Source organism: Pithys albifrons, chromosome 14 (genome assembly GCF_047495875.1).
Source record: "Pithys albifrons albifrons isolate INPA30051 chromosome 14, PitAlb_v1, whole genome shotgun sequence".
Lineage (NCBI taxonomy): Eukaryota > Metazoa > Chordata > Aves > Passeriformes > Thamnophilidae > Pithys > Pithys albifrons.
Genome location: NC_092471.1, coordinates 8,489,855 through 8,502,851, shown reverse-complemented (window position 1 = coordinate 8,502,851; position 12,997 = coordinate 8,489,855). Strand labels below are relative to the sequence as shown.

Sequence of the window (12,997 nt, the reverse complement as noted above, 5' to 3'; positions counted from 1 at the left end):
TCACACATAAATACTGTGTATTTATTGTGTTTCATTTTACCACTGTGTGCTGGTTTTGGCTCAGGTAGAGTTAATTTTCTCCATGGTAGCTGGTATGGGGCTGTGGTTTGGATTGTGCTGGAACAATGCTGATAACCCAGGGATACTTTTGTTACTGCTGAGTAGTGTCTACAGAGTCAAGAACTTTTCTGCTTTTCACACACACCCCACCCCCACCAAGGAGGTTGGGGGTGCACAAGGAGTTGGGAGGGGACAGGGCTGGGACAGCTGACCCTAACTGACCCAAGGAACATCCCAGACCATGTGGCATCATGTTCCTGGCATAAAGCTGGGAAAGAAGAAGGAAGAGGGGACATTCAGAGTAATGGTATTTGTCTTCCCAAGTCACTGTTAGGTGTGAGGGAGCCCTCCTGTCCTGGGGATGCTGAACACCTGCCTGCCCTTGGCAAGCAGTGAAGGAATTCCTTTTTTTGCTTTTGCTCCATGTGCAGCTTTTGTTTTACCTATCAAACTATCTTTATCTCAACCCGTGAGTTTTCTCATTTTTACCCTTCCCATTCCCTTCCCCATCGCACCAGGGGCAGTGAGCAAGTGGCTATGTGGGGTTCAGTAGCTGGCTGGGATTGAACCACAATACACTGCCATAAAATAACATATCAAATAGCCTTGGTGTCCATCACACTATCAATTTCAGACATAGCAAAACTATGGTCAGCCAGGTATTCTTGGACTTGATGATCCTTGTGGGACCCTTCCATCTCAGACTGCTCTGCGATTCTGAAAACTGAGGCAAGGCAGCACAATCATTCTGAAACATCTAAATTTCTGTGGGACTGTTGTTCCTTTAAGTGATGGGTTCAGCCCAGCTGGCCATCACATCTTACCTCAAAGACCACGTATTTTGTCAATATTTCACTTTTTGCAAGATGAAATACTGCTGGCAGAAAGATCTCTAAGCATGTGTAACAGGTACAATACCAAGTGATGTGTTTACAGCTGTTCAATAAAAAATACAGAAAAGCTATTTGTCAGGGAAGTGATGGGCAAGGTAATTTATATTTTGTATGAAAGACCACTTAGGAACACTTAAAGAAAATCAGCACAATAGCTGCTTTTCTGCAGTAAACTGGTCCTTGTCTTGGTACAAACTGACATCCAGCCCAACATGGAGGCAAGAGTAAAATGTCTAAGGCTGCCAAACAGGAAACATGGATGTTTTTCACTCTAGAAGCACATCAGGAGCCTGCCTGCTCTTCACCATCAGTCCTTGGTGGGGAAGGTGAGGCTGCTGTCTGTGCTGGATAACCCTCAGGCAGGTGAGAGACTAAATTCAGAGCTAAAATCAGCAGAGAAAAGGAGGATTAAAGGTGTCAGGAGATGCAGTATCCAAACCTGAGCTGGGAGATTGCCACATCTGCTCCCTTGCTCAGCATTGTTATCATAAATTGATCACATCTAAGTGCATCTGCAATGCTGTCACTGGTGTTCTCCTGGACAGCTTCATCTGCTGTGCCTCTGGCTTTCCTTTGTAAGTGACAATGGCATTTTATTAGAGTAGAAAGGTACTTGATAAAACCAGTCTTAGCCGTGGTTTAGGGAAATAAAATAAAATAGAAACATCAGCTCTGCTGGAAATTTTATGCACAGGCAGTTTAAGCCAGTATGCGTGCCTGGAGGGTGCCCAGGCAGGACTGGTCCAGTGCAGGGACAGTGAGGAAAGTGCTGCTGGGCCACACAGACACCCAACTCCTCCAAGGCCATGTCAAGGTTAGAGACCCTCTGCACAAGCACAGCTGGGCAGGGCCTACAGCAGCTGCTCTCTGCACAGGCACAGCTTAGCAAGGGTGGGTGAAACAGGGCTCAGTGTGGGCTCACTCCATTCACCCAGTTCTCTGTGGGTCTTCATCAGGATTTGAACTGAGCTTACCTGAAAGTTGTTGCCATCCTCTCCTGAAACCTGTGAAGAGCAGAGTGGAGACAGTTGTTTACTTCTTTATGCCCTAACTTGAGCTGCACATACACTTGCAAGCTCAAAGCCAGCTGGAGTAAATGTGCTTTGTTATCAATACTGGTCCGATTAGGCTGGAAGCAGAGCAGAGACAAACAGAATCCCCTCCTGTTAGTCAGTACTATGTCAAAAATGTGACACTGTAAAGGTCCTCTATATTTTGTCTAACTGCTTTCTCAGTACAAGCCCATGATTAATTTCTATGTACTGTTCATTATTTTTTCAATTTAGAAACTTACAGGAATTGTTGTGATAACATTTAAATGGCAAGAGGGGGCTGAACTGTCCCAGCACTGGTCTGAGAGTCCCTGCACAACCTACTGACAGGAGGAGGAGTCTCATTATCCATGCTGCTCAGCTGTTTCTAACAAGATCACTTCTATAACTTTTCCTAGGGACCTGTTTTCTTCCCTGGTGCTATCTTGTGCTTTCTGTAACTCTGGCAACTCTGACGGGGAGATGCAATTTGATCGTAGCAAGGCTTGTAGCACACTGGTAAATGAATTGGCATGTTCAGATTTCTCCTTACAGAGAAAATCCTGGCTTTTTTGAGATGGCTGCTGAGCAGAGTGTGCAGGGTATAACCAGGATGGTGTTCTGAAATTATAAATAGTGATCAGATGGATATGCTCAGTAATCAGTTTTTAACAATGTTTTGCTAATTACAACAAAAAAATTCTGACATATGTAGTTTTATGCTTTTATTTTTTGCCTTTTGCCATTTATAGAAATACATACAATTCCCTTCATGTTTTATCTTTGCAATATTTGTAGCTGCTAAAGCAGATAATGAAGCTACAAACCTGTACTCTATTTTGTCTGATATCTATGGCTGCTTTCCTATGGGGACAAAGATCATTCTTCTAGACAATGGTACAGAGCACTGGTACAGAGATATCATCATCCAGCAAAATAAACCTCGAAGGGTAGAGAAAGGCATTGGAAACTCCCACAGTGGAGCAGGGACTACAGTGAGGGCTCCCTCACACTGATATTTGCTGTTCCCCTGTATTACATCTTTAACATGTGACCATTTGGAAGTGTTGATTCTTCAGTTCCATATGTTACATGCACTAGGGAGAAGATCTAAACAACATCTGCAATGTCAAGAGAGCTTGTCACACTGTGACTAAGCCCGAAATGTTGTGTTAACCATGAAAGATAAATAACGGTTTGCAGTTGCCCCTCCTGATCATTTTTGGGAATGATGCCTTTTCTGTGCTAAGAACTCACCAAAATGTTGCAAGAATAAGAAATATGCTTTGCAATCATCCATTTTCTCAGCTCTTAAAGCCTCGGCATAGTAATTAAGTTATTCCTGGAAATTTTGGTCTGCAGGTCCCTTATACACAGCTCAGCAGCAGAGGCAACTACACACTGGACTCTGCACTTAATACAGGGAGGGGGACTGCAGCAAAAACCCTGAAGCAAAAAAATCTGTGGGGAAAGCAATTTTCTGGGCTCAGCCACCTGGGTATTCCAAGCCTTTTAGATTTGAACCTTAGATTCATCCATTGAGCCATGGGACTAATCCAGAGGCTGAATCCTTGAATGCATTCCTGCTGCAGATGGGGCTGGGGCCTCCCAAGGCTCTGAGCAATTAAAACTCTTCAGATTTCACTTCAAATTCAACAATGTATTTTTATATGCAGTAAGATTTTGTCTGTGATATATCAGAATTAAGTATTTGGAAGGAGGGAAAAAAGGAGTATTTGGGAAAAGTATTTATTAATATTTTAGTCAGAATTTGTTTTTAAAAAAGGCATGTTCCCCATGAAGTAAGCTGTGTTAAAATCCAGTATCTGAGACACTGTTTAAAAGAAAAAAAGGCCAGGGTCCTTAATATCTCCAATGCTGAACCAGAAGTACAATGAGTGAGGTCCCACTGTCCTGCAGGGACAGTGTCACAGGCTGCACTGTGTGTTACTGGAGGCAGTTTCAGTGGGGTAGATGTTATCAGTGCACAGAGCCAATTGTCAGGCATGGTTCTGAGACTGCAGTTTTCAATCACCTTCTTCTGAAAAACTGGAAATCTACAGAAACCAGACTCAGATTTCAGACTCCCAAGTCTGTAAATCCTTCTATTGTCAGTGTTTTTAGATCCAAGTCTAACAGTTTTGGTAATGAAAGAGATGCATCTCTCTAAGTCCCTTGTGTTGTTTTGAAATCCCACTTGTACACTGTATACTCCTCCAAAACACTTTTTGCTCATTGTAAATGCTTTGTAAAAGAATTCTCCATAATTTTATTTTGTGCTGAATCTGGCAATATCAGCTATTTCACTCTAAAACCCTGGTTAGAAAACTGGGCATTTCTTTTCTCCTGTGATTTTCTCCTCTGTGCTTTTCATCTCATCACTGAAATGGAAATATTTTACTAGTTAAATGGGGAAAAAAGCAGTTAAGGCAGATGCCATTTCATCATCTGGCTAACACAGAGCTCCTCAGCATTCAGAACAGAGGTTTACTGCAACAAATTAAGTGCACGAATTCTTCATGTGGAAGAAATGATTTCTGAATTCCCTCTGAAGCCCCATTTCTTCACTAGCAAGATGAGTTAATGAAGAAATTTACAATTTAGAGTCTGTTAGTGCTTCAGAGAAGCTTACTCTGCTCTCAGAAGTAGTTTTGTGCTATTTTCCATTATTTTAAACTCCTTCAGCCATGATTTGGAAACAGCAGCTCTGATCATTCCTAGAGATGAACCTTCTAGTGACCCATGTCTCTTAGCCCACAACAAATGATGCCTTAAACTTACCACTGAGTCTTTAGCCACGTGCTTTCAGTCCTGGTCAAAGGAACTAGCAAAAGAGGAGGCAAAAAAGCTGAGTAAAACCAGCACTTCTTTGGCTCCCTGCTGGGTGGTTCATCCCAGTTGCTTTGGTCCTGTCCCCTTTGTTGTGCCGATGCAGTGATACATTCCTGGTGGTGAAGAGACTCTTTCTGTGGGCAGGAAAAAATCTGATTCATTTCAGAAATAGAAATTTGATTTTATTTCTAGATTAATGCTTAAGAAATTTTCTTTCTCTCTTCTTCATTGCATTATGTACTGCACTTCTGTCATGTCCTTCCTAATTGGGAAATAATTAGATTGCTAAACTGAATAGTTCAATGATTATTCTTGACTTCAGTTTGATTTCTTCTGACACTTTACAGGCCCATCTCAGGCATCACTAGCATCAGCAATCTGTTACACTAGTTCAATGTTGGAACAACAGGTACCAGGTTGACATTTTCCTTTCTCCTGTGCTTTCATGGCTCAGGAAAAATGCTCCAGCTCAGGTGCAGACCTGAGAGGAAAAGTTGTTGCTATTTGGAGCATAAATACAGCAGTTTTCCAAATGCTAAAGAGAAATGCTAAATAAGTTAGCAAGAAGGAAAAAGGACTAGAAAACAGGAGCAGAACAAAGAATACATTAACCAGTTAGGTGGAGCAAACAGAAAAGTGCTTGAAACAGGATTCAAGAAATTCCAGAAATAAATTGAAGCTACTCTTTGAACTTTAGAGGGAGAAACATTTGAGAGTATATTTTCCAAAATACAAATTCAGGAATTTCACTTTTTTGGCAAAACTAAGTCTTTAAAGTACAGAACCAAATCTGAAAAGAATAGTGACTTTCAAGAAAAACTTGAAGATTTCAGAAACGCAGAACAGGAGATTGTGAAATTAACTGAATAGAGAAACACCATTCCCTTAAGACATTAGACTCAGGGAGACAGCTTTGTCTGCAGCTTGCATTCCAGCAGTAAGGAATAATGGATGTGATCTAAACACCAAAATGTACTGTCTTTAAAGCAACAGTAGCTGAGCACCCAAGGGCCCTGCTGTGCAGTGGGATGCTCTCCTGCCATGCTGCTCCCTGCATCCCTCTGGCTGCATGAAGCTGGGAGTCAGCAGGCTGAGGCACTCATTTTCTCCTGTGGTTTTCAGAGGAGCTTTTCTGACGTTGTCAAATTACTATTTTTTAACCTGCTGATTTATTTACAAACCTGATCTCAGGGCCTGAATTAATCTGTCAGTGTTCCTCTTCAGCAGCAAGAACATTTAGACAATTAGTTCACTGCCAAGGGAAATTGGGGGATCGTTGTCATCAGCTCTAATGACAATCTTATATTAAGAATGCTTTAGGAATAAGAAATCAATGAGATAGTGGCTTGAAATGATCCCAGGACTTTCCAACCCAGTGATTTAATAACACAATGAATAAAAAAAACCTTAGTAAGTACTAGTAGTCTAGAACAGAATCTGCCCAAAGGAATTTTCTGATACTACTTTTATTTGCTTGTACATTTCAGCCACATTTTCCCCTTTCTATTCCATACACTATAATAAAGAAGAAAAAAAGTTTTCTATTCAGTTTGAGTTTTTCATGAGCATTTTTCCTCTCTGGTTACTAAAAAGGCATTAAAATACCAATATTTAATTAACCTACAGAACAATTTAAGCCAAGTTTGAAAGTGGTTCTTCTAACTGTAGATGTATGCCTGGAGAAGCAACACGGAAAAAAATCCCTTACTTTGAGATGCGTTTAAGTTTTTCTTTCTTCTTTTGTGCAGAGTAGAACCTTTTTGATCTCACTCTTTTGTAAAGTAACTCTTCGTCAAATTAAATATGAAGATCCCTATGAAAAAGCACTTGGTTTTGACAGGCCTGACAGGCCTGTGTAGCTTGCAACATGGTAATGGCTGGCAAGGAATGAAAAGGTCTTGGATAATGAATAAAGAATATTTTAGTAGCATGACTCATAAGTAATACAAAGGCAGCTGTGGCAATGTCTGTACTAATTACAGACTCGTTGCTATGTTGTAACAATCACGGGTATTAAGTGTGTGGGATGCTGAAATGTGTAGGCATCCTGCAAAGCTTGATCTCAGTTCCTTGCAACTTAAATCCCGTCTGTCCCAGCTGGAAAGTGGGCAATGTATGTAGGTGCCTAAAAATGGACTTAAGGGGACTAAATGAGTGTATCTATTTTTTAATAGATTTTTCGTTGGGCCTTCCTGGCCACAGATTTTCTGAGCTGTCATCATCCTGGAGGTGTGTTACACAGTTCAACAGCCAGCTGTCCTGTTGCAGCCTGGTGCTCTGGAGTCTCATCCCCCAGCACTGCCACAGTGCAGCATTTCCAGAGCATCTTGGTGGGATTGAAGAGCAGGAGCAGCAGCATTTGTAAGCTATGCTAGCTCTGTACAGGCTTGTTTTACCTCCAGACTTTCAGGGAATGAGGTAATGTGGGCTACTTTGACTTTGAAAAACAGAGTTGGGTTCAAAAGGCTGGTGGTAAAACTTGAATGGGCATCTTAGAGCTGCTTGAGTGGTATGTCTTGAATGGGACAGCACTGCTGAGCACTGCCTGTCCAAGGGATGGGCTTCCTAGTCTGATTGGAGAGGGATGGGCTTAGGCAATAAGATGTCAATGTGACTCAATCCAGCAATTTAATGAAGCCAGATCCAGATGTAGAATTTGCTCCATTTCAACAGCTAATGAGTTGGAAAATTATTCAAGCTCAATTTTCTGTTTCCTTCAAGGTTCTTGCTTCCTGAGTTTTGGTGATTATTTCCCTGGACACCATTTGCCCTTGCTCTCTCCTTGTCTTTCTGTCCTTCAGATTTAGAGGATATTTCTCCCTTTTCTGAAAGGGGAAGTCCCTCTGCCCATTTTCCAGATGCTTTAGGGATGTGAAGCGTGGTGCATGACTGCACAGGACAGTGCTCAAAAACTGCTCTGACTTGGCAATACCATGTAGCCCTCTTAGAGGTGAAGCTTTCTGTATTTAGGTTGTGTGTAGTGAGGAAGGCAGTCCCTGTGCTGGGAAAATGATGCACAGAAAATCCATGGTTGTTAACTACCCACAGATACCATCTGATGATGTTTTAAAAATACATCCGAGAGTATTAACTATCCACACCTACCATGTGATGATGTTTTAAAAATCATCTGAAGCATGGCAACAAGCTGAAGGCTCACAGACTGCAGCAGGGAGAAGAATGAAAGATGTGAGCAAGATATTGGGAAGGACGGGTGGGTTTGGTTTTGGATTAATACCTTCAGTAATGGAAAACTGAGAGAGGACAGAACATGCCTCTTGCGCTGCGTCCGCCTTCTCTAATCACACTAATGTGGCTGTAATAAAGATAACATTTAGCCTGTCATTATTCCCCCTGGGATGCTCCCCTAAATTTCCTTCATTTTTGTCAACATCCTGGTGCACAAGGACACGGGTGTATTTCAAATACCTCGGTTGCCATAAAGAGTACAAGCTGCCAGAGGACTGTGCTAATGCATTGTCTTTGGCGCCAGCTCTCACTCCTGGATGGAGCAGAGCACCAGCAAGGGTGGAGCTGGAGCAGAGCCCGGGCTCTGCAGTGCCCAGTTTTGCTGCTGCCCAGGCACGGGTGAGCAATGGGGAAAGGCCCCAGAAGACTCAGCACACCTCACTCAGTCTCTCCTGAAGCTCTTCATCACTTGGTGGCTCTTTATGGCAGCACAGAGGATTTGAAGACTGTGCTGTGAATAAATCACATTGAAGCTGATGCTGTTGCCTGTTCTGATGTCTGATCAGTGCTTGGGTAAAGGAGGCTCCTTCTTGTTTGGCAGGTTCACAATATCACTGCTTGCAATGAGCATTTTTATTGAGTTAAACAGAACACATTCTACTGTAGAGCACCAACATCTTGTTAGGTGCTTTGCAGGTTCAAATTGGCCTGCACATATGCTTCACTATTTCCCCTTGAAGGGGAGACAAGCAGAGATTAACCACCAGGACATTTTCCAGCTCTTCCTGCCAACACACTGCAATCAAACAATCACAAAATGCTTATAATTTTTGGTTTTATGTTTAGAAGAAGATAATTTCCCATTAACATTGCAATTAGTATTCACAACTACAGCAATGATACAAGTTATTATGTAGTCCCTAAATACACATGCAAAGTGTCCCAGAGAGTGTCTGCTTTGTCCAACACCTTAATCATGATTGGAATCTAACAAAAGCCCAACTTCGTGTGATTGAATATTCATGGGTCTGAACAACCAAAATGTTTATATCATTAATAATCTTAGAAGCACTTACAGCAATTCTTTACTTCCAAAAGCATAATGAGAGGTTCCCAGGAGAGTCTCTAGATGTAAAAATTTTGAACAATACATAGGATTTTATTTAGAGGATATTTTGAACAGACAGTAATGCTACAGAGGGAACGTGTGGTAGCAGTGACACAGAAGGATGTCCCCAGTCTCAGCATGGCTGTCATCTGCATGGCTCCTGTCCATCCCAACATGGACAAAGGGCAGTGGCTGGGCGAGTTTGCCCACAGATGAGACTGCTGTGGTATTGCCAGAGGTGATGAAAACTCTCTAAACCTTACAAGGTACTGGTGTAATTTGTGTAAAGCTACTCAAGGTGGTGTTTCCAGGGGCTTGTAAGGAGGGAGAGCTTTTCATACACAGGGAGCACTCTCCAAGCAAGAGTCACTGCAACAAAAGAACTAAGGAAGCATGGGGAGATGGAGGCGAGCAGTTCCCTTCATCACAAATGGCCCTGTGACACTTGTTTCCACTCATAGGAGTAAAAAGCAAGCCAAAATAATGGAGTGGAGCTCCCACCTGACTTTGAGAGTACTGTAAGAAAACGTGGATGGGGATACACATATGCTTATAGTATTTTGCCGAAATGTTGGTATTTCATTGTAGTGCCTAAAAGATGCAAGGGCTTTGGAAGGCTGTCAGAAGTCTTTCCCTTTTGGATGCATCATACGGAAGGTGAGCTGTAAACTCAGCCCTGTGCCAGGATGATCCTGGTGGACAGAGAACATGGACAGAGCAGATGTGACCAGTAGAGGGAAGTTTGAGGGCACTCAATATCTCCTTCTTTCTGCTTTTAGCAGCACCTTGTGACAATCACATTGTCATGCAGCTCTGGCAGAGACCCCATGACAAAGAGGGAGCACAACCATAGCTTAGCCCAGGGGGCATCCCAGTCCCACAGGAGGGTTCAGGTGTAGGAGATGGAGGGAGAAGGACACAGTGCCCTGTAAATGTGACAGCCCCATTGCATCCAGCCTGTCCTTATTTTGCAGGCTGAATTATTTCCAATACCTCACCCAGGATGTGCAGAAGTAGGCAGAGATTGTTTTGCATGGGTGGTGCTCAGCTGCAAAGCTGCATAGCAGAGGCAGGTGCTATTAATAACCCCAAGTCCCTGTCCTTATATCATGTGCATCTTCCAGTAGTTCTGCAGCACAAATCCCACAGGGACTGGGGACAGATTACTGTGTTTTCTGTTTTTGACAGCCCGATCATAGGCCAGGAACATGTCTAAGAGGTTGTGATGAGAAGACAAACAAACAAAGCACAGGATTTCTTTATATATATGAATATATCTTGAGAAAGTTTAACAATAGCATAACACACGGCCCTGCAGGCAATCAGGTGTGTCATTTCAATAATCAAGCAAGTTACCTGGTGTCCCTGTTCAGGAGTATCTTGAAATGTCTTTTGCTACCAATGCTGTCATGCAAGGTCAGCACATTTGTGGAGGAGTGAGCTCTGCTGTCACTTAGTTGGCTAATGCACGTACTTGCCCACGCACCAGCAGACCTCCTAGGAAAAACAAACTCCCAAGAGGACTCTGGGACTGAGGGAAGATTTCTGAAAGGCTCAGCCATTGCGCTGGGATGGCAAATCTCCCACTGGAGTCTGAGACAATCAGGTGCTCTTCACATTTGATGCCATCACCCCCACTTAACTCCTACCCCATCAAAAATTCCTGCACCAAAATAAGAAAAGGCTGTAACAGGACTCCAATATCACTTTTCAGGTAAAGTTTTAAAGGCTTTTGGTGAAAGTTATACAACCCCACACCCCTAAGCAGCATTTTAAGTATTACCTTTTTACAAAGGTGTGTTCAGTCACTGCCTGTCGGTGTGCTGTGTGCTGAATAGCTGCTGCCCATTGCGTGCTGCAGTGTGCTCGTGTTTGATTTTGAACAAGTGATGAGAGTAGACATCACCTTAAATATTCACGAAGAAATGTCAGCACATATGAGGTAGTACAGGGGAAGGATGGAGGTGGGCTTGGCATAAATCATTTATGACCATGAGGCATGAATAGATATTCTGGTCACATCATTCTCAGCAACATTATTTTAATAATGTGATCCAAATCTTCACTTTAATGGTAACCTGTAAATAAAACAAGCACTTATTAGAAACATATTGGCTTCAGAAACCTGGCTGGCAGCTTGCAATTTTAAGAACTCTCATGTGACTTGCATTAAATAACCCAGTGGGGTGAGTCCTCTCCATTGCAAGCCCTGACAAAACTTGTTTTCAGAAAGTAGCCACCTCTGCTGCTGGTGAGGGCAAAAGTCCAGCCCCCTGAGCATCTCCTAATTTCAGAAATACCTGAAATACTTTATCCCTGAGCAGCCTTGGAGAGGTGATGCTTTCCTAGCCAAAGGTGAATTTTGTATTCCTTTCATGTTCATTGCAAGGGTACTGCTGGTAGTATTCAAGGACTTTAAGGTGTCAGGTATATTCAGTTAAAACAACAAATCTCTTCAGAGATGGTGTCAGAGACCTTTGGTTTTTCTGTAAATTCGTGTCTGCCTTTGCTTTCAGCAGCCGCTATTAGTTCTGAACGCTGGCTCACCTTGGCTTGGCAATCGGCTTTGGCACAGCACAGATGTGATACAGCTGCATTACAGAGTATCAAACAAACTTACTCCTGGATAGTTATTCATCTCCCTGCTGGAGCCTTTCCCAGCTCCTCCTCGGTGTGCTGTTTCCCAGCGGACTTCTTGGAGAAGGTCTTGCATCTGAGGACAGCTAAATGTACACAATTTATTTTTGTTGTTGCTGACATAATGTCAGAAACTTGCACAGTTGCCTTGTCTGAATCACTGCTCACTTGATGTGGTGTCTATTTTTTCTTGTCTTTACTTGTCTGCAGGCTTTGATATATGATTTCTCTTGCCACAACCACTGTATATGACTCTACATGTGAGACTTCCTATCACCATGTTTTTGCCAATATACTAACAATGCTTCCTTTCCAGTTTATCTCCTCTCTTATACTATTTCAGGTGTTGCATTGGCTTTGTGAGGTGCGAACAGGCTTGTATTTTCAAGCTTTCCTTATCCTCTTTGGAAAAGTCAGATTTTTGTCTGCTTCTCTTAGACCCTGGACATAAATTTGCCCGTAAGATATACTGTGATAAGCCTGGCTTGGCTTCTCGTGTTCATCTCCTCCCACCATTTATAGGAAATTTCTTAATAACTTGAGGGTAGACAAGGCAAATACTGTCTGGTCTTAGCTGAGCAGACTTGTGTGTACCAGAATTAGATGCGTAATGTTCCTTGTCTCCTCTGTGGGAGTTCATGGCTGGACAACCAACAAGACAACTATCAGAAGCAGAACACTGTTGATGCTTAGACTAGTGGTTATACATCCTGGGTAAAGATGTCTCTTGGTAGAGAATACCAAAATTATTTGAGGAAATCAATGATGAAAGAGCAAAGGAGTCGCATCAGTGTTCTACATGGCATTAGAGGAAGTGGATTGGCTTGTGGAATGAAAAACACGTGAACTGGGGCCAAAAATTGAGTCTGAGGACACAAGAGTAGGAAGTTAGTTGTTCTCTATTAAGAGCTGTCATTAAAAAAGCCAGTTCTGTCTGTGACATTTGCTGATGTGGAAAATCTAAGCTGCCAGGTGTCATCTTAAACTTCCTATTCCAGCTGTCATGAAGGAAAAAAATCTTGAACACACTAGGCTTATGTCTCAGCTAGTGAGACATCTGAAAAGGGCTCACATAGCTAAGAACAATGCTTTGAATTTTTGTAATACCTGGGATAATTTTATCAGAGAGGGATTTATGTGGTGATGCATTACATTAGCCTAGTGCTGTGCAAGACATATGGAAATTAGTGATGGATTAGATTTCAGAAAGCTTATAAAAAGAGTTTTGCAAGACCTTTAACCTTAAA

The 12,997-nt window shown here is 42.4% G+C and overlaps 1 long non-coding RNA gene across 1 annotated transcript; it reads right to left on the bottom strand.

Annotated features, from left to right (window-relative positions):
• Positions 1–1,047: 1,047 nt before the first annotated feature.
• LOC139678671 (uncharacterized) lies at positions 1,048–6,681 on the bottom strand. The gene is made up of 4 exons (XR_011699068.1): positions 6,525–6,681; positions 4,766–4,950; positions 1,928–1,957; positions 1,048–1,336 (listed from the first exon to the last, which is right to left on the bottom strand). It is a non-coding gene; the product is annotated as an uncharacterized lncRNA (long non-coding RNA).
• Positions 6,682–12,997: the final 6,316 nt, after the last annotated feature.